Below are 25,045 nucleotides of genomic sequence, written 5' to 3'. Positions count from 1 at the left end.
CCACCTCCGGCAGCAGCCTACGATTCACCCACCTCCGGCAGCAGCCTACGATTCACCCACCTCCGGCAGCAGCCAACGATTCACCCACCTCCGGCAGCAGCCAACGATTCACCCACCTCCGGCAGCAGCCAACGATTCACCCACCTCCGGCAGCAGCCAACGATTCACCCACCTCCGGCAGCAGCCAACGATTCACCCACCTCCGGCAGCAGCCTACGATTCACCCACCTCCGGCAGCAGCCTACGATTCACCCACCTCCGGCAGCAGCCTACGATTCACCCACCTCCGGCAGCAGCCTACGATTCTCCCACCTCCGGCAGCAGCCTACGATTCTCCCCACCTCCGGCAGCAGCCTACGATTCTCCCAACCTCCGGCAGCAGCCTACGATTCACCCACCTCCGGCAGCAGCCTACGATTCACCCACCTCCGGCAGCAGCCTACGATTCACCCACCTCCGGCAGCAGCCTACGATTCTCCCACCTCCGGCAGCAGCCTACGATTCTCCCACCTCCGGCAGCAGCCTACGATTCTCCCACCTCCGGCAGCAGCCTACGATTCTCCCACCTCCGGCAGCAGCCTACGATTCTCCCACCTCCGGCAGCAGCCTACGATTCTCCCACCTCCGGCAGCAGCCTACGATTCTCCCACCTCCGGCAGCAGCCTACGATTCTCCCACCTCCGGCAGCAGCCTACGATTCTCCCACCTCCGGCAGCAGCCTACGATTCTCCCACCTCCGGCAGCAGCCTACGATTCTCCCACCTCCGGCAGCAGCCTACGATTCTCCCACCTCCGGCAGCAGCCTACGATTCTCCCACCTCCGGCAGCAGCCTACGATTCTCCCACCTCCGGCAGCAGCCTACGATTCTCCCACCTCCGGCAGCAGCCTACGATTCTCCCACCTCCGGCAGCAGCCTACGATTCTCCCACCTCCGGCAGCAGCCTACGATTCTCCCACCTCCGGCAGCAGCCTACGATTCTCCCACCTCCGGCAGCAGCCTACGATTCTCCCACCTCCGGCAGCAGCCTACGATTCTCCCACCTCCGGCAGCAGCCTACGATTCTCCCACCTCCGGCAGCAGCCTACGATTCTCCCACCTCCGGCAGCAGCCTACGATTCTCCCACCTCCGGCAGCAGCCCACGATCTCCCACCTCCAGCGGCAGCCCACGATCTCCCACCTCCAGCGGCAGCCCACGATCTCCCACCTCCAGCGGCAGCCCACGATCTCCCACCTCCAGCGGCAGCCCACGATCTCCCACCTCCAGCGGCAGCCCACGATCTCCCACCTCCAGCGGCAGCCCACGATCTCCCACCTCCAGCGGCAGCCCACGATCTCCCACCTCCAGCGGCAGCCCACGATCTCCCACCTCCAGCGGCAGCCCACGATCTCCCACCTCCAGCGGCAGCCCACGATCTCCCACCTCCAGCGGCAGCCCACGATCTCCCACCTCCAGCGGCAGCCCACGATCTCCCACCTCCAGCGGCAGCCCACGATCTCCCACCTCCAGCGGCAGCCCACGATCTCCCACCTCCAGCGGCAGCCCACGATCTCCCACCTCCAGCGGCAGCCCACGATCTCCCACCTCCAGCGGCAGCCCACGATCTCCCACCTCCAGCGGCAGCCTACGATTCTCCCACCTCCGGCAGCAGCCTACGATTCTCCCACCTCCGGCAGCAGCCTACGATTCTCCCACCTCCGGCAGCAGCCTACGATTCTCCCACCTCCGGCAGCAGCCTACGATTCTCCCACCTCCGGCAGCAGCCTACGATTCTCCCACCTCCGGCAGCAGCCTACGATTCTCCCACCTCCGGCAGCAGCCTACGATTCTCCCACCTCCGGCAGCAGCCTACGATTCTCCCACCTCCGGCAGCAGCCTACGATTCTCCCACCTCCGGCAGCAGCCTACGATTCTCCCACCTCCGGCAGCAGCCTACGATTCTCCCACCTCCGGCAGCAGCCTACGATTCTCCCACCTCCGGCAGCAGCCTACGATTCTCCCACCTCCGGCAGCAGCCTACGATTCTCCCACCTCCGGCAGCAGCCTACGATTCTCCCACCTCCGGCAGCAGCCTACGATTCTCCCACCTCCGGCAGCAGCCTACGATTCTCCCACCTCCGGCAGCAGCCTACGATTCTCCCACCTCCGGCAGCAGCCTACGATCACTGACCCTCCAATGACCTGCCATGTTCATAATTTGTAATTTATACGATTATCATTACCGTAAATTATAATTAATGTGATAAATACTGTGCGTTTAGAATTTAGTTTATTACTATGTGTACCGTGGGACAGTGATGTGTGGTGTGGGACAGTGATGTGTAGGGTGAGACAGGGATGTGTGGTGTGGGACAGGGATGTGTGGTGTGGGACAGTGATGTGTGGTGTGGGACAGTGATGTGTGGTGTGGGACAGTGATGTGAATGCAATTGAGACACAGGGATGTGTAGGGTGAGACAGGGATGTACACTGTTAAAGAGTTTTAATATTTCAAGAACTTTTTGTTTAAAATTTAGCCATAATAAATCAATAAAACTCCAACACATGTTGTATTCTGTTTAGCATTGGGCCTCCTTAACCACCGGCAGAGATGAAAGTTCCTTGTATATCTTCTGTTTTAGCCCTTGCACTGCTACAGCCTTGGCTGTAAATGAGAGTATAAGCTAGGGCTGGGCGAAAATATACATGAATTGTGAAAATTAATATTAAATGTTAAACAATTTTCCAACTTATTTGCTTCAGCATCATGATAACCTCATCCCAATACTTTCATAAATGAAATTTAGACAATTTTTTTTTTAAAGAAGAACGTTTTGTTGATAAGGAGAATAGTTCCTATTACTTGGGACTGAGGGATAATGCATTAGTAAAGAGATGCAAACATCTGTACGATGCACAAAGAAGAATAGTGGCAAGAAGTGTCCACAAAGTGGATATGCAGCTGGTGCCTTTATTGCATTGCGGAGAATATACATAACAAATAATAATGAGTAAGTATGTTATGCTCTATTTTGTTATATATCACACAAATACATTGTCTAATGGTATTATCTGTGACTTTCATCTATGTCCTCAATTTGTTTTTTGGGGGGGGGAGGGGAGATTATTTTTTCTGATTTTGTTGTAACTCTGTACATCCTGGAGAATGCATACCCGTCCCTACCTATGTGAAGATAGAATAAAATTGGTCAATAAATCAGTCATAACTGTCAAAACTTGGGACTGAATTTTTTGGGGCTTATTTTTTCACAGATTTCAAACTATTTTTCTTGTTTCTTTAGATTGTTTTGATGATTAGGAACCTGATTAGGGCTTTTTGATTTATAAAAAATATACGCTAAATATATCCCCTAAATCAGTATAATTATCCCTATATTTTGTGTTTGGGGGTTATTTTTTCTTGACTTTATTTCAACACATATTGACCTACAACTTTCACATTTCGAGTACGAATGCCAAATTATGTTTATTAAAACATACAAGTAAATTAATTAGAACTACCTTATACATTGTCAATAACTTCAACTTCAATTATCTCTAAAAAGTTGAGTTTCAACATTGAGTCAGCTTAAAAAAATCCAGTTTCTGACCGATATCATTTTTACATATAGTGCGCGCCGCTAACTGTTCTTCAATCCTATTAGAATGGATTTTTTATAAACTAAACGTTTAGAGTTATAAATTTTGTTTTCTGAATTTGGTGCATATTTCAAATGCCATATTGACGATTTTATTTTACAGTAACCTAAACTGAAAATCTATATTTTAAATCTATTAAAATGAAAATTATATACTATTCTAATAGCATAATAACACAAAATGAACAATTGGCGATATATAATGTTTTGCAGCCGATTTGAAAATCTGAAATTTTCAATAATATATTTTATAATAATTTTGATTTGTTGTTTTTCGAGTTATGTTGGTGATTATTTAGACAAAGTTGGAGTGTTTGCTTAGTAGATTATGCACAAAAAATTGGAAATTGTTAGAACAAGTTTAAAAAAATTTAACTTAAGGTACCATTAGGTCCTGTCGTATATATACGCCATGCGCAGTTTAAGGGTTAGGGGACTCGGCAATCCCCTAAATTTATTAAAAATGTGTATGATAATCTATAATCGTCGATCTATAATCTACGATCCTCAACAGGTTGTAGCGTTGTTGGAAGAGTCGTGTGTAAAGGCTGCTCTGACTAGGTATTCCTTAATGGATTTTTCTATTTTCCATGCTAGCATAGGTGGTCTTTGTGGGGAAAGTCGATTAGGCCAGGTGGTCTCTATAGGTTTCTTGGAGTCATTACAATACTTCTCATATTCTGTTGAAGGTGCTTTGCCAATCCTGGGAAGTATAGTGTGGGTGATATCCATAGGTTCCCTTCTCCTGGTCGTCGTCTTTTTGATAGTAGGTGCACTTTGCATGAAGGGTATATCCTCCTGATGACTGCACCAGGACAGATATTAGGAGACACGTGTATGTGAAGAATGAGAAGGGGTCAAAAGTCAATAGCAGCCGTAGACAGAGGAGCAGCGACGAAAACAAAGGCGGACGGGAGAGGGAGACATGTCGCATGTGGATTCAAAATATAACCGATTTAAAAATATTCTATGCAAAACACAGGAACGTAGTATACCATACAAATTGAATAGATCGAATACTAATGACCCAAAGTGGATAAAGAATTTGAAGAACCTTATAGGTAAAAAGAGAGGTTGGTACAAAAGGATTAAAAATGGGGAGGTCACTTTAGAACAGGAATTCGTACAACTGGTTAGAAATGTTAAAAAAGAGATAAGGAAAGCAAAAAGAAACTATGAAGTTCGCATAGCAGGGCAAGCAAAGACAAATCCTAAAGGGTTTTTTCAGTTATACCGAACAAATATTAGGGAATGGATAGGTCCATTAAAAACTGACAGGTCAAATAACGGATAATGACGAGATGAGTAGTATTTTTAATAAATATTTTATATCTGTATTTACTAAAGAGGAACTTAACAGTATGCCTTCAGCCGAACAAGTATATGTGGGTGGGGACGAGGACAGGTTGAATAGTTTAGCAGTTACCAGGGAAGACGTAATTAAACAAATGGTAAAACTCAAACCAAACAAATCCCCAGGGCCGGATGAAGTGTTTGCCAGGTTGCTTAAAGAATGCAAAGAGGAGCTTTCCGAGCCACTGTCTACCATATTTAATAAATCAATAGAGTTAGGTAGAGTGCCAGAGTCATGGAAGGTAGCTAATGTGGTACCAATTTTTAAGAAAGGAGATAGATCACTTGCGTCAAACTATCGGCCAATTATCCTAACGTCTATTGTGGGAAAGTTACTTTAATCGATAATTGCAAATACAATTAGTCTTCATCTTGAAAAAAAATTAATAAACGAGTCGCAACATGGGTTTACAAATAGCCATTCATGTTTAACAAATTTGCTATCTTTTTATTCCAGCATAGTTGAGGCAGTTGATAGTGGTAAAGATTGTGATGTTGTGTACCTTGACTTTAGCAAAGCTTTTAATACAATGCCACATGAAAGGCTGATTAAAAAAAATAGAGGCTCATGGTATTGAGGGTGCTATATTAAGTTGGATTAGGGCATGGCTATTCTAAAAGGAAACGGTATAAATGGGCGAGTCCACTCTGAACCACCAGCCAGGTCGGACGTTCCTGAGGGGTGTCTGCTGGTGTTTCCATTGATCGCTTCTCGGTTGCCCTGGGGAGTGGTCGTTTGCCACTGCAGGGTGACTACTTATTCGTCTCGGTATGGGGACTTACGTGCCGCCACTGAGGAGGAAGGAGTCGGCAGGGCTGACATTCACCTGCAAAGTGGATATTGGGGTCATCAGCAATACGCTGTTTGATATTATGAAAGTGAAGGTAGAAGAACTCGTTGGTCTGCAGATCATTCGCGAGGACAGAGTGGTGGTGAAGTTCGCCGAGAATTGCTTGTTCCGGCAGTTTATCGAACAGTATGAGGATCGGGAGGTGCGGCTGAGCAACGGTCGGGGCTCTGTGAGGGTGGCAAATTTGAGTGTGGAGTACACATACGTATCTATTAAAAATGCTCCAATTGAAATGTCAGGATCTTCTCCGTTGGGCGCTTGCCAGGTATGGGCGTGTCGACTTTATTCGTGTGTGTAGGCACACGTCTGGAGCCGTCAAGGGACTCTTGAATGGTTACAGGACGGCAAAAATAGTCCTTCGTGGGAATGTGCCTTCCTCTCTATCGATTGCTGACTATACGGTCGGCTTCTTCTACCAGGGGCAGACACTGACATGTTTCAATTGTGGTCATGTTGGCCATATGGCTGATGCCTGCACCACTAGGATGGACGACCGGGTTAATCTATTTAATGAAAATGATTTTTCTCCTTTGCACGAGCAAGAAGATCTATCAGTTTTGAGCAGTGCCCCTTGTTTGGGAACGGATGATGTGGTGGATGGCGCCAATCTGGGTCCTATAAGTGCTGCTTCAGTGGTATCTCCTGGTGGGGATGACGTCCGTACTGCTGTGGCGTCTCCCGGACGGTCTGGTGGGGATGTTGATCTCCCTACAAGCCCGTGCGTGCCCGTGCAGACAGGCTCCGAAGGCGAGTGTGCTGCGGTGACTACCAGCTCTGGTGAGGTGGTAGATGCAGTGGTGGGCATTTCATCGGTGGATGGGTGCTCCAATGCTGAGTCGATTGGTGTGCATCGGAACCCGCAGCAAGTGATCCGTGATGGTGTTGATGCAGCTCTGTCTGCTGCTAGAGCAACTGAGGTGGTGGCAGAAGTGCTTATGGAGGATGTACATGCTCCTAGTCGCGGTTCTGAACGACGTGAGGCAGATTGCCTGTTGGCACTGGTCAGCACAGTATGAAGGGGCTAAAATTTGGGGGTTCTCTTCAGAATATCCTAGATGCAAGGAGGAGGCTGGCACCCCCCCCCACCTTTTCCTTGACGGCTGTGCAGTGTGATCCTATGGTTCCGTCCGACTCGGATATTCCGCCTTCTGGTGGGGGCGTGTCTGTGATGGAGTCCCTAAAATTCGCGGGAGTGGTTCACCACCTGGTGATACACAGAATGTGGATTGGTGGGATATTGTGAAAGGAGTCCAGGAAGAGTCGGTATGGGGAGATTTGGTGGGTAAGGCTCCAGAAGAGTTCTCTGGGTAAGCTTGCCGAAGTGGCTCCCACTCCAGTAGTTTTGGGGGATGGGGTTGAGGGCTCTTCTGTTGGGTGCGATGCTACCCTGGGATGTAGTGGTAGTGTTGTGTGAATGTCGTCTTATGTTTATTTTTCTCAATGGATGTGTGGATGAAATGTGTGACATTGAACGTTAATGGGTTGAATTGCCATTTGAAGCAACGTCAGCTTGTGTTGGTGGCCCGCTATCACAAGTTGGATGTTATATTTATTCAGGAGCATAATGTTATGTGTATGGACCGACTGGAGGTGGTGTTGGATTATTTCGAGGTGTTGCTGAACCCTCCTGTGTTATCAAAGGGTGGCACGATGATATTGTTGGCGAAGAGGGCGAGTATGGGGATAGCGAGCTCAGAAATGGATGACTGTGGTAATGTGATTTTGGCGCATGTGTCGTTTATGGGTTCTGTGATTCCCTTGCTGAATGTGTGCGCGCACTCAGGGACGCATAGGCGAGCTGAGAGGGAAGAGTTGTTCTCGGATGGTTTGCTTATTTTTTATGGAATGACACGAGAAGGATGATTTTTGGTGGTGACTTTGTGTAATCTCAGTCCGGGACTGTAGACGAACCAAACTATGACTGGGTGGCACCACCATATGTCCACAAAAGAGAAGATCCAGAAGGAACTGTTACCAAAGCTTGAATGTGGACGAATCAAACGAACCTTCCTGATGCTTGAAGATGGGGCAGGCCAAAGTACTCCTCAATAGGGAAGACGACGTCTGAACGCTAGACAGAACACCTCAACTGTACCAGAACACCACCACCACCGCCTCACCACTAGCCTCCTGCCGCTTAAGAACTCTAGCAGTAAGCCTATACCGAAAATAATCTAATCCGTGGTGGAAAGGCCACCGAAATTCAAGCCTCTTCTCTCCATACCAAATCCTCTTCCAAGAATGTCACCGTCTCGTCCTCCTTCCTCCCCCATCCTCTCCAAACTCTGGAATTTCTTGCTCAAGCACCCCCCCCCCTCCCCTTGCATCACGCGCAGACATTATCCCTCTTCTTGTTAGACTAGCCGAGAGGTTTGCCGGACAAGACAACCGATTCGTCAGGGAACTGAACGTGCTGTAGCCATTGGCCAATTCTTACTAAGAATTAAATGAAATAATTACATTTTCATCCCTCAGTTTTATTTGTAGTATGAAATTGCATACTATTATGATGAGCATTTTGTTTTGGTATTTTTATCATGCTGTCGTGTCAGTATCTATAGTAGTAGGCATCCATCAGTCATGAGACTAGGGAGTTGCACTCTGGTTGTCGGTCTGGAGTGGCATCTCCATTGATAGTATTCATTTATACATCTTGTGGGTTTATCAAGATTGAGATGTCAGTCAGCGTCGCCAGCAGTGGTGAGCGTATTATGACCAACTTTGCATCATTGACCGACCCTGTAACCAATTCTTTTATTGTATTCATTATTACTGTATTATGCTAAGTGTACATTATAGTTAAGTGTACATTATAGTTATGTTTAGAGTGATCGTTCCCAGTTTGTCAGAATTAACATTTGATAATTTGGTAACTGACGCCACTCCTCCAGACGCCGGAAAGCCAGAGTAGATGCGGGTAGACTGAGATGGTCAGACGCGTTGCACTGATAAGTGTTTACACAACCACAATGAACAAAACGGTAACCACACTGGTTAGATCGTTATTCATTATGTATGCCATCTACTTTTATATTATAGAGTTATTGGTCAGTGCTTAGAGATTATTTCACCCCCAATGTGTTCAGATATTTCTGGACGGTTTTTGTACATTGTTTTATTCCCCATCACACAGTATATTGGTGTTGTCATTTAGACTGTTTTTTAACTCCCTTGACATTGATACTAATTGTGAGGTCAATTTTACATGATTAACAACTGTACAGAAACAGGAACCAAACACGTCCACTAAATTTTACCTTCACATAAGCACAAAGGAACAAGACTTTTCTTCCTACTACGAATTTCACTTCCACATAACCGTCTGAAACACTGCGATAGTCGACAACGCAGTGCCTTAACAACAATGCCTTAATAACCAGGCATTCAACATGACCGACCTCCTGAAGATCCTCGAGGACGCGGCAGGCGTTACTCGCCTTGACATCGGCCAGGAAGGAGTAGATTTTATATTCTAATTTGACAGCAAGAAGGACCTTAGCAATTCGTGACCTCTACGTCAGATTGACCTAAAAGAGCCTCCACGCCCACACCAATTCCAGACCACAAGAAGCGTCTTCATCAACGGGAAGAGTCGATCACTGAAAAGTCAATTAATAGCCGACATCTACACCAGCGTAGAAAATTAAAACTAGGGTATATTCTGGGGCTCTCCTCGGCGAACGTAAGTAAGTAATTATCAAAAGAAGGCACCAAACCGGGAAGGCTATGTAGCACCATCAAGTACGCAAAATAATCAGAGGGCGCTAAATATCACCAAGGATGCCATTACGAGAACAAAAACGCATAAGGCGAACGATATCAAAAGTACCCGAGTCACCAAGAATTCTATCGAGGGACAGGTGACCGCGAGGGGCGGTCGGAAAGCAAGACACACGCTCGTCCTGGAAGTCAGGACATTCAAGGACATGCACGACCGTAAGAGGGACGATGCAACTAGGACAATAAGGAGCAGGGCGGCGCTCCATCAAGTGACCATGGGTTAAGCGAGTATGGCCAATACGCAACCTCGCCAGAGCTGTTTCCCACCGCCGGTTACGGTGGAAGGAGGACGGCCACGAGGAAACACAACATTTAAGAGTACGTAGCTTGTTACCAGTAACAGACAACCAAGAAGCCTGCCAACGGGTAAGGACTGAGGAATGGATAACCGGGTAAAAGTCGGAATACGGAATGCCTTTGCGAGAGATGGGACAAGAGCGGACAGCTTCCTTGGCAGCAGCATCCGCACGCTCATTTAAAGACACCAATATGGCTGGGAACCCAACAAAACTCAACCGACTTAAATTTACTGTGAACGAGAAACAGCCAATGCTGGATCTCGACAATTACCGGATGAACCGGATTAAAGGACCCGAGAGCCATGAGGGCACTACGAGAGTCAACAACAACCACAAAGGAAGACTGACAACGAGAAAGCAGGAGACGAAGAGCATAGAGAATAGCATAAAGTTCCGCTGTAAAGATGCTAGTCTCCGGAGGCAAGCGACACATATAAGTGCGATCAGGAAAAACAACAGAGTAGCCAACACCGTCCGCTGACTTAGACCCATCGGTGAAGACAGAAACGGAGCGGGAGTGAGAAGAAAAGTGCTCGAGGAAAAGGCGTTTGAGAACCGTAGGAGGGGTAAAAGCTTTAGTGATACGGGTCAAGGATGTACAAAACCGCGGAAGAGGGACCCTCCACGGGGGCAAAGAAGGAACAACACGAGGAGAAACATCAGAAATACGAACGGAAAGAGAATCCTGTAGGCGAGATAACCGGACAGAAAGAGGGAGGTGGTGAAGAGGAACAGGAACCGCAGGAGGGGTAAAAGTTAAAGCACGACAGTGGCGAGAGGAAGGATGTTGTAAGGACCGCGCAAGATAGCGAAGACAGTAGCGATCACGGCGGTCCTGGAGAGACAGGAAGCCAGTGTCAACATACAAGCTAAGGATGGGAGTCGAACGAAAGGCACCAGAACTGAGACGCAACCCAGTATGGTGCAAAGCATCAAGACGGCGAAGAGTAGAAGGAGAAGCAGACGAGTAAGCAGGGCAACCATAATCGAGCTCAGACAGGACGAGAGAGGAATGTAAAGCAAGGAGAGTGCGCCTATCTGCCCCCCAAGAAGTATGGGACAAGACCCGAAGGAGGGTAAGGGCCTTAGAGCACTCAACACGGAGGTAAGAGATATGGGGAGACCAAGACAAACGAGTGTCAAGAAATAACCCCAAAAGCTTCGCAGAATCTTTGTATTCAAGGGGATGACCATAAAGTGACAAAGAGGGACGAAGAACAACCCGTTTCCGCGTAAAAGTCATGGCACAAGTCTTAGAAGTAGAGAACTTGAAGCCATGACCTGTGGCCAAAGACGACACGGCATCAATGGCAAGTTGAAGCCGGCGTTGAAGGAGAGGCGAATCATCACCCTGACAACAAAGGGCAAGATCATCGACATAGAGAGCGGAGAAGACACCAGAAGGAAGAGAGGAAAGAAGACCATTGAGGGCAACCAGAAAAAGAGTAGTGCTCAGAACACTACCCTGGGGCACACCTTCGTATTGTTGAAAAGAGGGAGAGAGAGCGGTACCAAGGCGCACCCGAAAGGAACGACGAGAGAGGAAGCTGCGGAGAAAGAGAGGGAGATGACCACGAAGGCCAAAAGAATGAAGTTGAGATAGGATATGATAACGCCAAGTGGTGTCATAAGCCTTTTCTAGATCAAAAAGGACGGCAACAACGGAGGTCTTCGCAGCAAAAGCAGTACGAATATAGACCTCCAAGTTCACCAGGACATCTGTCGTGCTGCGGCACTTGCGGAAACCAAATTGAGAAGGGGAGAGGAGGTGATGGTGTTCCAGGAACCACATCAGACGAACGTTAACCATACGTTCAAAGAGTTTGCAGACACAACTTGTGAGAGCAATAGGGCGAAAGTCCTTAGGGGAAGTACCCAGAGACCCCGGTTTGCGAACAGGGAGGACAACGGCATCGAGCCAGTCCTCAGGGACTGACGACGACTCCCAGATCCGATTATACAGACTCAGTAAATACTGAGACGTGCTCGGAGGGAGATGGCGAAGCATCTCATAATGAATACCATCGGAGCCCGCCGCCGTAGAACCGCAGAGGGCCAGGGCAGAACGAAGTTCAGAGAGAGAGAAGGGATCATTATAGGGAAGCTGAAGATGAGTGCAGAAATCTAAAGGACGAGACTCAAGGACAGGTTTACGAAGAAGGAAAGATTGGGGAAGATGAAGACCAGAGCTAACAGAAGAAAAGTGGGAACCCAGTTCGGAAGCGACCTGCAACGGGTCCGCCACAAGAGTATCATGGAGGTGAAGGACCGGAGAAACATCGGGAACGAACTTACCCGCTATCTTGCGGATACGCTTCCAGATCTGGGCCAGAGGGGTTTCGGACGTAATTGTTGAGACATAAGATGCCCAACATTCACGTTTAGCCGTACGGATGGCCCTACGGGCCACCGCACTCGCTTTCCGAAAGAAAAGAAAAGAATCGGTCGTCTGCCTACGGCGGTGCCTCTTCCAGGCTGCACGCTTACAGCGGACAGCCCGAGCACAGTCCGCATTCCACCAGGGAACGCACTTCCGTGGACCCCGAGAGGAAGAGCGAGGAATAGAGCGGAGGGCAGCGTTGAAGACAGTGTCATGAAAAAGGAGGAGAGCGCGAGAGAGGGGCAGAAGGGAGAGGTCAGAGAGAGTAGCACTGAGGGAAAATAGGGTCCAGTCCGCCTTAGCAAACTGCCACCTAGGGAAAGAGAGGGAAGGGCGAAAAGAGAAAAAGGAAACAAGGATGGGGAAATGATCACTTCCATGGAGGTCATCAAGAACCTGCCACGTGAAATCTAAGTAAAGAGAAGAAGAGCAGAGAGAAAGATCAAGACAAGAAAGGGTGCGAGTTCGAGAGTCCAAATGAGTGGGCTCACCAGAATTCAGAAGAGACAGGGAAGAAGAGAGGAGAAACGGCTCAAGGAGGCGACCCCGGGTATTCGTCAGAACGTCACCCCAAAGAGAATGACGACAATTGAAGTCACCCAGCAGGAGCACAGGCTCCGGCAAGGAATCTAGGAGGTGTTTCAAATCAGGAAGAGAGCGGGACACTCGGGGGGGGGGAGATAAATGGAACAAACAGTGTACCATTTCCCCACAAAGATACGAGCAGCAGAACAATGGAGAGGCGAAGGAAAAAGTAAAGGAACAAAGGGAACATCAGCCCGAATCAAGAGAGCAGAAGAATTAGAAGCCCCAGCAATAACTGGGGGGGGGAGGAGAGAAAGGAATAGCCACGAAAACGACCAGGACGAGCACCAAGCATTGGCTCCTGGAGACAGACACAAAGGGGCGAAAACCGCGAAATCAGAAGTTGGAGTTCGAGGAAATTGGCGTAATAACCTCGAACGTTCCATTGAAGAATGGACAACGACGAGAAGAGAAAGGACAAAAACAGAGAACAAGGAAGAAACAAAGGCGAAAGAGCAACAGAGCACGTTAAAGAATATCAGGGTCGGGATCAGGGTCAGCAAAGTCAGGGTTAGGGGGCATGGGTAAACTGAGCAAAGACGGAGGGAAGGAAACGGGAGAACAGATCAGAGGTGGGCGGGCAGGGTCAGGAGGAGGAGGAGGAGGAGGAGGAGGAGGAGGAGGAGGAGGAGGAGGAAGAGGAGGAGACAACGGAGAGGAGCAGTCAAGGACAGCAGCAGGAAGAGGGGGAGTAGAAAGAGGGGAGCGCACCCCAGCAAGAGCAGCAACCGAAAGGGAAGCAGGGGCCAAAGAAACCTCCATAGCAGGAACAGGGGGTGCAAGCACTGAAACGGGAGGGGAAGGAGCAAGAGAGCCAGAAGGAGGAGCTGAGGAAGAAAGCGAAGCCTTCTTACCCGCCGGGGAAGAGGAAGGAGAGGAGCCAGGCTTACGCTTCTGACTTAAAGAGACCGGTGTCCCAGCAACTACGTACCGGGCAACGGATTCCAGTGTCTCAACAGGAGAAGCCGAACGAGAGCACACACGACGGCCGTTAGGAGAGCGATGGACATCCGCCCGCACCGACAGGTGGTGGGGAGAGCCGATAGATGGAGGAAGAGGATGGGAAGGAGGATCGGAGGGGGACGAGGAAGAAGACACAGAAGACACGACAGACCGGGTAGAAGGAAGGGGAACCCTAGACAGAGGACCAGGAGGAGGATCCTTCGGGAGAGAACCCAAAGGGACAGAGGAGGGGGCAGTGGGCGCATCAGGGTCCAAGGCCCGGAAACGGTTGTGAGTCTGAGGAAGGCGGGAAGGACGAGGAGAGGAAGAGCGCAACACGCGAGCATAAGAGATATTAGCATAAGGCTGGAGCCGGCGAACCTGGCGCCTCGCCTCAGGAAAAGATAAACGCTCCCGGTGCTTCAGGTTGAGGACGGCTGCCTCAAGCTTGTAATGGACACACGCACGGGAGAAGGTAGGATGGGCCTCACCGCAGTTGAGGCAACGAGCCTGGGGAGAAGCGCACTCCGACTTAGAGTGACCTTCGCCACCACACAAAGGACAGAGAGAGACAGTCCCGGAGCAGCGGAGGGCACCATGCCCAAACCTCCAGCACTTGTTGCAGAGCCGAGGAGAAGGAATGTACTCCTGGACAGAGCACCTGGCACCAGCAAGAATGACAGAGGGTGGAAGGGTCCTACCATCAAAGGTAATCTTCACAACCCGGAGGGGTTGACGGCGACTACCACGAGGGGGACGAGTAAACGTGTCCACCTGGAGAATAGAATGGCCCTGGGCAGTGAGGATATGGCGAATATCGTCGTGGCAGTCGCGCAGGTCCCGAACACCGGTCGCAACATGGGGCGGGAGCAAAATAGTGCCAACACTGGCATTCAACTGAGCGTTCTTCGAGACCCGAACGGGGGTCTCGCCAAGGCAGGATAAGGCAGCCAAGCGGGAAGCAGCATCCTGAGAAGGAGCAGCAACGACACGTGTACCGAGACGAGTGGGGTTGAAAGTAATGGAGGCATCCAAGGAATCAATGAGATGTCGATGGAGGGAGAAATCGTCAGGAGGCGCAGAATCAAGAGGGAGGAGATCAAAATATTTGGCCCTCGAAGCGGGACCAAACAAGGCTTGATAGGTAGCAGAACTGGAAGGAATCGAGCGAGGACGGCGGTGAGAACCCCCAGAGAGAGGGGTTAAAAGGTGCAGTAGTTACAACCAGAGAAGGAGCCGCGCCAGGGAACGAGGTAGTCACCACTGGGGGCTTGGGGCTCGACCCAACCACAGAGGAGGGAGGGGAGCCAGAGGAAGGAGTCAGAGAGGCCAAAGGAGGAGCAAGGTCGGGGCCCAATGCAGCGGAGGCTACAGAGCCCGGTCTTCCAATACGGACCGACTCGGGGGCTTGGTCGCCCACCCCACGAGCCTGAGAAGGTAAACCAGAAGAAGCCGAAGCAGGGGTAATCATCTTGACGAAAGAAGAATTCACTCACGAATGTGCCCCCACACCCACCATGGAGCCACAATTAGAGGCAGGACACCCAACAAGAAGCTATCGCCGATCTTGTCGGGGCCTCCTAGGGGTGCGTCGTGAGTATACGCCCCACAAACGCCACCTTAAGAAACCGACAGTCCGTCGAGATCGGGTTCAGTGACGAAGTGGGGATTGACAACAAAAGGTTCCCCTCGCTCTCGACGTCGGGTACTGCAGTTCTACGGGTGCAAGAGTATGCCTCCTCAAGCACCCGGGCGTCAAAATAGAAGAAGTCCAAGGGAAGAACCAGAACGACCAAAAGGTCGGCAGGAAACGGCAAGCAGATAGGAGAAGAGGGGGGAGAAAAACGAAACAGAAGGAAAAGGAAAAGATGCCCAGCAGAATTGGAGAGGACGGCAGCAGGAGCACAAGGCTAAAAAAGGACAGAGGACTGTCCCAAGGAGCATCACACTCCGGCAGCCGCCCACTAAGCCCCCACACGGCGACAACGAGCTGAGCGGGGAGGGGGTCGGCGAACGTAAAACTTAACTTAAAGTTCGCCTCATTAGCCGCAACCAACCAAGCCGCCATTCAAGGACTACCTCTTCGGCGACAAGATCCCACCCTACCGAATTAAGATGGAACGCTTCGACAACAATGTCTGAAGTGTTACCAGTACACGCATCTCGCCAAGGATGTCCGCACAAGGATGTTATAATTGACAAACCGGGATGCATAACACTAGAAGCTATGGACAATCTCCAAAATCTCAAACCAACTGAATCCTATGCTTTTACTAATGGTTCTGTGCAATTAGGCACTGGTAGAACAGGTTGTGCATGTGCAGTATATAAAGGGAATGAAATGATCACGTCTAGTACACAGATTGAACGACTGTGCAGGCACGACAAACCGAGCTACTGGGTAGCTATCTAGCCACAGAGTACCTTAAGCGCAATGGGGGTGGAGTTATGTACGAGTGTTCTGCAGTCCTTAAATAACCCATCAATTTATGTTTGAAGTAACCAGTATTGTAGCAAATTGTCTACCACTCGATAGTTCCGACTGATGGACTATTACAATAATAACCCCCCCCCCCCTGGTGCAGGAAACTATTTGTGGGAATAAAGGTATCTAAAATTATCATAAAAAATAAACTATATAAATTAATAAATTTTAAATAAATCAATAAATCACTAGTCATTTCCTGCTGTGGGAAAACTATTCTGGGAAAAAAATAGTTGTGGTACTTTGATTACAATGTGCGGCTAGGCAGGCAGAAGGGTTATCAGAGGAACAAAATATTGAAGTTTTTGATTGGATAAAGTACATAAGGCGTTTACCGTTTATACCGATACAATTCATTAAACTATCAACAATTAGTCAACTTAGTGCAGACTAATGAATTTTGCTTGCCTGCACCTTTATTTTGGTTCTTATCTTCACTAACATGCAAGCCGCATTTATTTTATCACGTCTTATTTTTTAATAAGACGTGATAATTTTTTAACAAGAGGGCTCTTGCTTGCCAGTCTGTGGGGAAGACTTCTGGAGCTAGATTAATCCCCCCCCCCTCCCCTTTCCCTCCCATCCACGAAGTGGCAAGGAGACAAATTGGTTGCTGGACACGGTTCTAGCAATCCCCAGAGATAGCATCCTGAAGCTGTCAGCATTGTCACTTTGTATACATAAAAATATCGGCTAAAAAATGCAAATATCATTTATTAGCCAACATTACTCCCACTATGCCTCCTGCTCGTGGTAATTTACGAGGGAGGGAAAGGGGGGGGGGTGCGTACTACCCGATTCACTTATTCTGCAGTTTATTTTTTATTTTTCTCACAATCCTACGACCAATATCTCATTCCCATGTCAAGCATCTACCACCTCAAGTGGTAATCTTTGCTATCACTGAACACCATCGTATTACATGTTTCGCGTTTCCCTCTCCTCCCTTGTGCACAATTTCCTCTCCCGGGAACTGCTGCACCTGAAGGCAGCATTTCCGCCTACGACAGTGCTTCAGGCGTTATCAATGCACCCACTTTGCCCAGAACTGCATCAGCCGTGAGCAGATTTGCAGCATCTCTATGGAAAACGTTACAGGAGTTGCAAAGCTACCTACCAGCGCTGCCTACTATTAGATGAAGCCCACACCGCCGTTTCTGGGACTGCACAGCTAGGAAAGCTGAAACACAGAATGAAGCCAGACAAACCACCGCCACTCCAAAACCGAAGACATTCAACATCCAGGCAGTAGCCTTCCCCGACCTCCCAACAAGGGGCCGCGCTCCACGCAACTTCTGGACGAACACCACCCGCGGCAACAGTCAATCGCAGATCCAGACTACACCGCCCAACCAGGCCAGCGAATCAGACCCAGTCGTCGCCAACATCACCCGCCTTCGATAGCACTGTTGCTGTCCCTCATACATTAAGAAAAAACTGGCAGATATTTTTTTGGCATTATTTATATACACGAGTTCTGTTGGGATTGAGTACTACAGATGTTGGAGGTAGCATGTTTGGAGCAGATACTTTTATTTATGATCTTTTAAATAGTAATTCATGTACCTGATAATTGTTTTGTTGTTGGTCGAGAATAATACCATGTGGACGAAGATTGTTTCTTTTCAGCCTTCAACCATAAGAGTTGCAACGAGGATTAAACACCTCAGGCAGGGAGCCTGGGTACGAGACGAGGTGCGAGGATCATGAGAGCAGGGCACGTCCTGTGGACGGGTGGATGCTTCGCATGCAACAGTAGAATTGTGCTACCACCGTGGCCATGGATACGCCGCTCATTTTAAAAGAGCCGTTTAACACACCAAGATCTCATTGGACCTGTGGCTCAGCCTGCTGGGAGCAAACTTTCAGTACCGGGAGATTAAGGAGGACGACAACAAGAAAGCGGTACTCTTAGTTTCACTGGGTTCGGAAGTGTATAGTGTTCTCGGAAATTTGTGTGCACCCGAGCTACTCCACACGAAGACCTATATAGACCTGATTGCCCTGCTTAAACGTCATTATGTAGCGAAACCTTCATATCACAGAAGTTTGATGTATTTCCTGAAGAGGAGGAAAATGTAGCAGGAATCCATACAGGATTTATATGCAGAATTGAAGGCTTTTGCTAACCACTACAACTTCGGAGCATAGTTTGACGACCGGGTTATGGACCAGTTCAGTAGTGGAAGATATACATTTCCCTAACCTGGTGGCAGAAAACTTTGATCTACAATCTATGACTTCATGGACAGTTCGAGATGATATTGAACCTGGAAAGTGCTTTTGGAAGCAAGACTTTTACTCAGGAAATTATAGTCGTACAGGGCCAGACCAGATGTAAACACTGGATACAATCACAGTAGTAGCAAGTGCAAGTTTAGTGCCTATATATATGCAACTTTTGTACCAAGGAGGGACACAGTGTAGGGAATATCTGAACAGGAACAGCAAGGCCTGGGAGGGGAGACGACCAGGGAATACAGGAAGAAGAGGTAGTGGTACTGTGCTCAAGGCAGTAGAGGAAGGTAAACTGTCTGAAGAAGCTGCAGGTGAGGAAAGCAGACTATATTCGGCGAAAGAAAAGGCATGTTCAGCGTAGTCACAAGTGGTAAATTTTGTAATTAATGGGAAATTAGTTCCCTTGGAACTAGACACTGGTGCTGCAGTGTCAATATTGTCTAGAGTAACAAACTAGGTTGTTGTAGGAATTATCCAGTATGTTCTCTCTCAGACATGGGAGTTTGGGAAGTTGGAGTCACGTTGTAGTGACCTGACTCTGGGAAACGGGGCATCCCCTGGGAATTGGCGGTTGAAATACAAAATGGCTGGCGCCTTTGTCTCTTAGGAACGTATGAATTATTTTACAAAATTCAGTAATTTAGAGAAATTAGTCTTCATTCAAGTTGTATTCATACATATTCAATAGTATTTCTGTTTAAAGTATCAAGAGTATCCTAAATTGTCAGGATAATGAGTAAGTCACCATCAGTCGTCACGTCACTAGCGGGACTAGTCTCAGCCGCGGAACCATTTGGGCGACCTTAGGTCACAAGGGTCAAAGCTCCATATTTCTGGTATTTCTCAAAGGTCAAATAGCCATTTTGTAATCGGAAATAGCTCTTCCCCAAGGTGCCTGTGTAATTACCTTCAGTAAAAGAATCCAACCAGCTGGGTCGTTCAGTACAACATTAGTTGGTCAACTTAAACCCTACGAGTAAACTTAGTATGCCAGGTGTAGGGATACCCATCTGGGCGACTGTGTAGAGCAGAGCAAGGGAAGAGCAGTGTGGAGAAGGCAACGGCTCGGGAAGGTGACCACTCCACCTCGTCCCGAAACCAGCACGACACCAGCTGGTCAGCTATAAGAGGTAGAGTTGCTGTAAGTTTGGTATAGGCAATTAATTCATCTCATGCCTTAAGACGGAGTGTTCAGCCAGGGAGTGCTTTGAATTAGATTTTGTTTTAGTTTTTGAATAAATCAGTAAATTGCCTTTACTAATTTCCATTTTATGTTTTTTATTTATTGTCCTGGACACGTGGCTCCCACGAGGCCGAGTTTCGTTGGGCCGCAGAGCCTAACGCCGATTAAGAATTCAGTATCCCTTTGATAATATTTCCACACTTAACAGATTCATCCATTCATCCCTCCTATTCCAACTGACTGGGGATCAAGCTCCAAGGTTTATTGAGAGCATAATCGATCCAGACCTCTGTTATTGCTCCCCAGAGTTAATGGTCTGGTGGTGGCAGCGTAAAGAGATTCTAGAGTGTGCTAGGAGCCTAACTCCACGTCATAACAGCTGTAGAATCTTAGTCGATCAAAACGGTTAAGACCCGTGGCGTGGGATTCGGCTTGAGTAGCTGCTCTGGGGTCCCTTGGTTTGAAGAGAGTTAAATCAGGATACAGGTGGAGAACAGAGTCTAGTGTCGGCAAAAGTAGGTTATAATGGAAAAGAAATTGCCCATGATTTTTATGAAATGGATTCACAATTCTAGCCTATGTGGTAAGGATCATGGAAAAAGTGGGAATTTTCTTGGCAAGACCCTTCAGGTGGGGGCAACTAGTGATACCCATCCTAATAATGAAGATGTAGCAGCACCAGCAAGAGACGGAGGCACAGCAAGGGGCAACAGAGTGTAATGGAGATACAGTTAACCCTATGGACTCTATTGGTAGTAATTCAGAAGAATGTTTCCCAGAATTAACAGGTAGGGACTCGAGAAAATCAGGAAGAGTCATACGACCGCCCGATAAACTCTACCCCTACAGGTTAAGTCTAATTAAAAGGGGGAGGAATTTTGGGATTGAGTACTACAGATGTTGGAGGTAGCATGTTTGGAGCAGCTGCTCTTGTTTATGATCTTGTAAATAGTAATTCATGTAACTGATAGTTTTTGTTGTTGTTGGTCGAGAAAAAAAAAACATGTGGACAAAGATTGTTTCTCTTCAGCCTTCAACCATAAGTTCTTACATTCATGTACAGACACTAGCACGCATTGCATTTCGGGAAAGTCCTTAATTCTATGTTCCACGGAATACGACTGCCAAATCTTTCAACAAACAGGTACCCATTTTACTGTTGGGTAAACAGAGGCTACAGGCAAGGTTTGACACTTAGTAAATCTTCCCCGGCCAGAATACTGTATCAGAAAGCAGTACCAAATATAGTAGAAAATTCTCCGGCCTTCAATATCCGAGGCCATGCTCACCAGATACTACTACACCAATGGCCAGCACCCCATCTATAGACCCCGTCAAGCCTAGAGAAACTACTCCAATACCGGCAAGCACCTGCTCCCCTCACCGATCGTGAGACCTGCAGGTCAACCAGCGCCAGGACGTGACCCAGGAAGGTCAACACCGGCCCCAGACCACTCTTGTATAATGGAAACTACAGATAATGAAACCACAACCTTGGAAGACAACTTCGTTACCGCCTACCTAGTCAACAAACCCTAGAATGAAGATCTCGCGTACCCTATGGATCACATTTGCCTGTCAGGGGGAGTGGACAGCGCTTCAGGTTAGTAGTCCTGAGGTTCTGGGTTCGATCCCCAGTGGAGGCGGAGACAAATGGGCAAAAAGCTTTTCACCCTGAAGCCCGTGTTACCTAGCAGTAAATAGGTACCCGAGAGAGAGCTGGTATTGGCTGCTTCCTTGGCGTGTGTAACAAAAAAGAGGCCTGGCCGAGGACTAGGCCGCGGGGACGCTAAGCCCCGAAATCATGATAACCAAGATATACCCACGAGGGATAAGACGACATCCCATCCGGAAGGAAGTATTACCATAAACGTCAACGCAGAATCATTTAAACAAGGGATACATGCGTGAACTGCAGACCTCTCTCAGATTCTTACTCCACAACCCAAGTCACCCAGCCTTGCCAATGACATGTGATAGCATATGTCATGTTCATAGCAAATGGCACCATCCGTTTGTATGGGCTGCGTTTCATACGCCACTTAGGTAAACAGAGCGTACAGGACACCCGCCAAGCTTGGACTCTGCTAGTCATGTATCATTATAAATATTGAAGTCTGTGATTGATGAAGATTAAGCCACCCAAAAGATGGCACAGACATGAATAGCCCGTAAGTGGTGGCCCTTTGGACTCATTACCAGTATCAATAGCTGATACTGGAGATCTGTGGAGGTGCGACTGCACCCTCCGGAGAGGTCGTGACCTCTGGGTTTGAAGTCAGTAACGAAGCAATGGATTTATATGAAACCTACAACCAAGACTTCCCAAGCAACAAAACCACAGCCCACACTATAACCGAGAAACACGGAGACGGCAGCAAGACTAACCAGCGTCGTCTACATCGACCTACAAGTTGTGGCGGCCGGCTAGCAACTACCTACTCAGTCCACCAAGCAACCCAAGCAAAAAGTCCAAGTTGTATCAAGACCTACTCCAGCAGTCTGCCAAACCAGAACCAACTGAAGGCAGCCGCCTTCACCGTCCCCTCTTTATAGGGATGGTGACCTAATTTTGCCACTTTGTAATTATATATATATACAGACACTGAATATGCCCTTAAAGAAGCACAGATGGAACAATTGGATAATCCATTTGAGGAATATAGCTCTGGAACTGGTGAAGAGTTTTGTATTCTTGATGATGCACCTGGCACAGGAATAAAGTCTCCATCTGGTGAACCTCAGGTGCGTATCTTGACTCAGGATCCTGTTGTCATTATTGACAACCACTTCACTGTTCCTCTTGGCAAAGTTGATCAACTCGGGGCTCCTAAACACTTTCCTGCTGCATCAATGAAGTATACTCTTCAAGAGTTAACAGTCGTGTGGCACATGTACTTGTGGCACTTGTTTTTAATTAATTAATTAATAACAAGTGTTATTAATTAATAACAATAATTGAATTAAATAATCAAAATTTATATAATATATATATATATATATATATATATATATATATATATATATATATATATATATATATTACACACACACAGTCCTAACATTATTTTAGTCACTAGCACGCATAGCGTTACGGGCAGGTCATTAATCCTAATATTCCCTGGATTACGACCCGCCAAATCTTTTAACAAGCAGGTAACCATTTTACGGTTTGGTAAACAGAAGCTACGGTTAAGGATTGGCAGCCAGTAAATCTTCGCCAGCCAGGATACGAACCCAGGCCAAAGCGCTCGCGAAACCCCAGGTGTGTTACCACTCGCCAATTGGTGAAAGCCATATCCGCCTTCGTAAAACCGACATGGCTATTCTTCAGCTATACACACTTCCCCGTTCACCCAAAGGGTATCTTGTCCTATATCTCTCATTCAGGCTCCCTCCGGACCTAACCCCCTAACAATGTACACACTACTAACTTACGTTTACTTGAATAATGAAATTTCTCCACCTTAACTGCTTAGGTCTTTACCGCTTTACTGCATCTGACGTTATTGATAACTTGCTACCAAGTACCTTATACTTGCCGCTGTAGTACAGTTAACTCAATCTAATCTTTATCCAGGTGATCCGGACCCCTTCAGGAACAGTAAGTGGTTTATACTTTTTGAAGAAGCTTTAGTAATACGTTCCGAGACATAGTCCATGCTCACGGCTTTTGAAGAAATCTAGGCAAAATATTCCCCCCCTCCCTGGCAAAACCTCCCCGGGCCCTTGACCAATAGAAATTTTATTTTACAAATTTCTCAAAAAAGTATACATTGTAAATCGTGAACCCAGGATGAACCGATATTTGATGAACTTCGTACATGTTAAACTTTTGTTTTTAATTAAATATACTTTGTTACATGCAGTTTGAAAGTTTCATCCTCACAACGACTGCACGCGCTTATTATCCTTATTCGAAAGGCCCGCTCGATCCCAGAGAGAGTACGGCCAAAGCCGTCAGTCTTGAACATTAAAGAACTTACTCTAGCAGCAAGTTCCACGAAGACGGGATCTAACATGGAGAGGACACTCCAATACTCATTAGAGTATGATCATTCACACTGTAAAATGCACTAAACTAACCTGTTGCCCATGGTGTGCCGGCTATCACCACCCCAAGTAAATTCCTTGCCTGTTTGTGCATCCTGGAGATAATTCTGCACAGCCCAGGTGAAATCTTATGTTGCAGATGCAACACTTGACGCCTACAATACGTCTTCCCAGTACACCCGAACACTCGCCACACCTCTCCATTGTCTGATGTATTGCATTTGTGCTTCACTGTATGGATCACTTGTTGATGTCAGTCATATTACTCTTTATAAAATTATACGTATATTTGTACACCTCGCTTCCTTGACACACTCGTGACTGCGTCCGTCCCCTGTAGTGCGAGACTGAACACTGAGAGCCAGCCGCTTCCCTCCCCGACTGTATACACACTTGTCCACCAATCACCAGAATTCAAATTATTCCACCAGCCAATAGCAACTTGCCATATCAACCGCCAGCGAATCAGATTTCAGTTCATACCCAGTCCAAATTACAGACGTCGTCTTCCAACAATAACAAACACTCAATAGCGTAGGACTGTTGTTTCAGCAGTTATCATTTTCCATTAAAAAAAATACTTTTTACTCACGAAAGTATTTTAAAAATCTTATGTCACTATGCATGTATTTGCAATTGTAAATGAACATAATACATACACTATGTATGTATTTTAAAACTGCAAATGAGCATCATACATTAGTAGGCTCAGCAGCGAGTATCGGTGTTGCTATTGTAACTATGTTTTGTTTAGAATAATATACGAAAGTTTTGTTTTTCAATAATTATGTATACCCCATACTGATCTTGTGGACGGTATTGGACCCCATATCCACTCTGTGAATAGCATTGGACCCCATACCAACACTGTGGATAGCATTAGACCTCATACCCACTCTGTAGACAACATTGAACCCTATACCCACTCTGTGGACAGCATTGTACCCCATACCCACTCTGTGGACAGCATTGTACCCCATACCCACTCTGTAGACAGCATTGGACCCCATACCCACTCTGTAGACAGCATTAAACCCCATACCCACTCTGTGGACAGAATTGGACCCCCATATCCACTCTGTAGACAGCATTGAACCCCATACCCACTCTGTAGACAGCATTGGACCCCATACCCACTCTGTAGATAGCATTGAACCCCATACCCACTCTGTGGACAGAATTGGACCTCCATATCCACTCTGTAGACAGCATTGACCCCCATACCCACTCTGTAGACAGCATTGGACCCCATACCCA

At 47.5% G+C, this 25,045-nt stretch overlaps 1 protein-coding gene across 3 annotated transcripts in view; it reads right to left on the bottom strand.

Moving 5' to 3' along the window:
- The window catches only part of LOC138363394 (uncharacterized), a 254,365-nt gene extending 230,256 nt beyond the window's left edge, over nucleotides 1–24,109 (bottom strand). Inside the window, exon 1 of one of the 3 annotated variants that reach the window (XR_011228053.1) lies at nucleotides 24,086–24,109. The gene's annotated coding sequence lies outside the window, so the exon portion shown is untranslated. Of the gene's footprint in view, nucleotides 1–23,821; nucleotides 23,894–24,085 lie in introns of those variants that run through there. The other 2 variants (XR_011228054.1, XM_069322427.1) reach the window with 2 other exon arrangements.
- Between the last annotated feature and the right edge of the window lie 936 nt (nucleotides 24,110–25,045).

This window comes from Procambarus clarkii, chromosome 11 (assembly GCF_040958095.1).
Source record: "Procambarus clarkii isolate CNS0578487 chromosome 11, FALCON_Pclarkii_2.0, whole genome shotgun sequence".
Lineage (NCBI taxonomy): Eukaryota > Metazoa > Arthropoda > Malacostraca > Decapoda > Cambaridae > Procambarus > Procambarus clarkii.
This window is presented reverse-complemented; position numbering and strand designations above follow the sequence as displayed.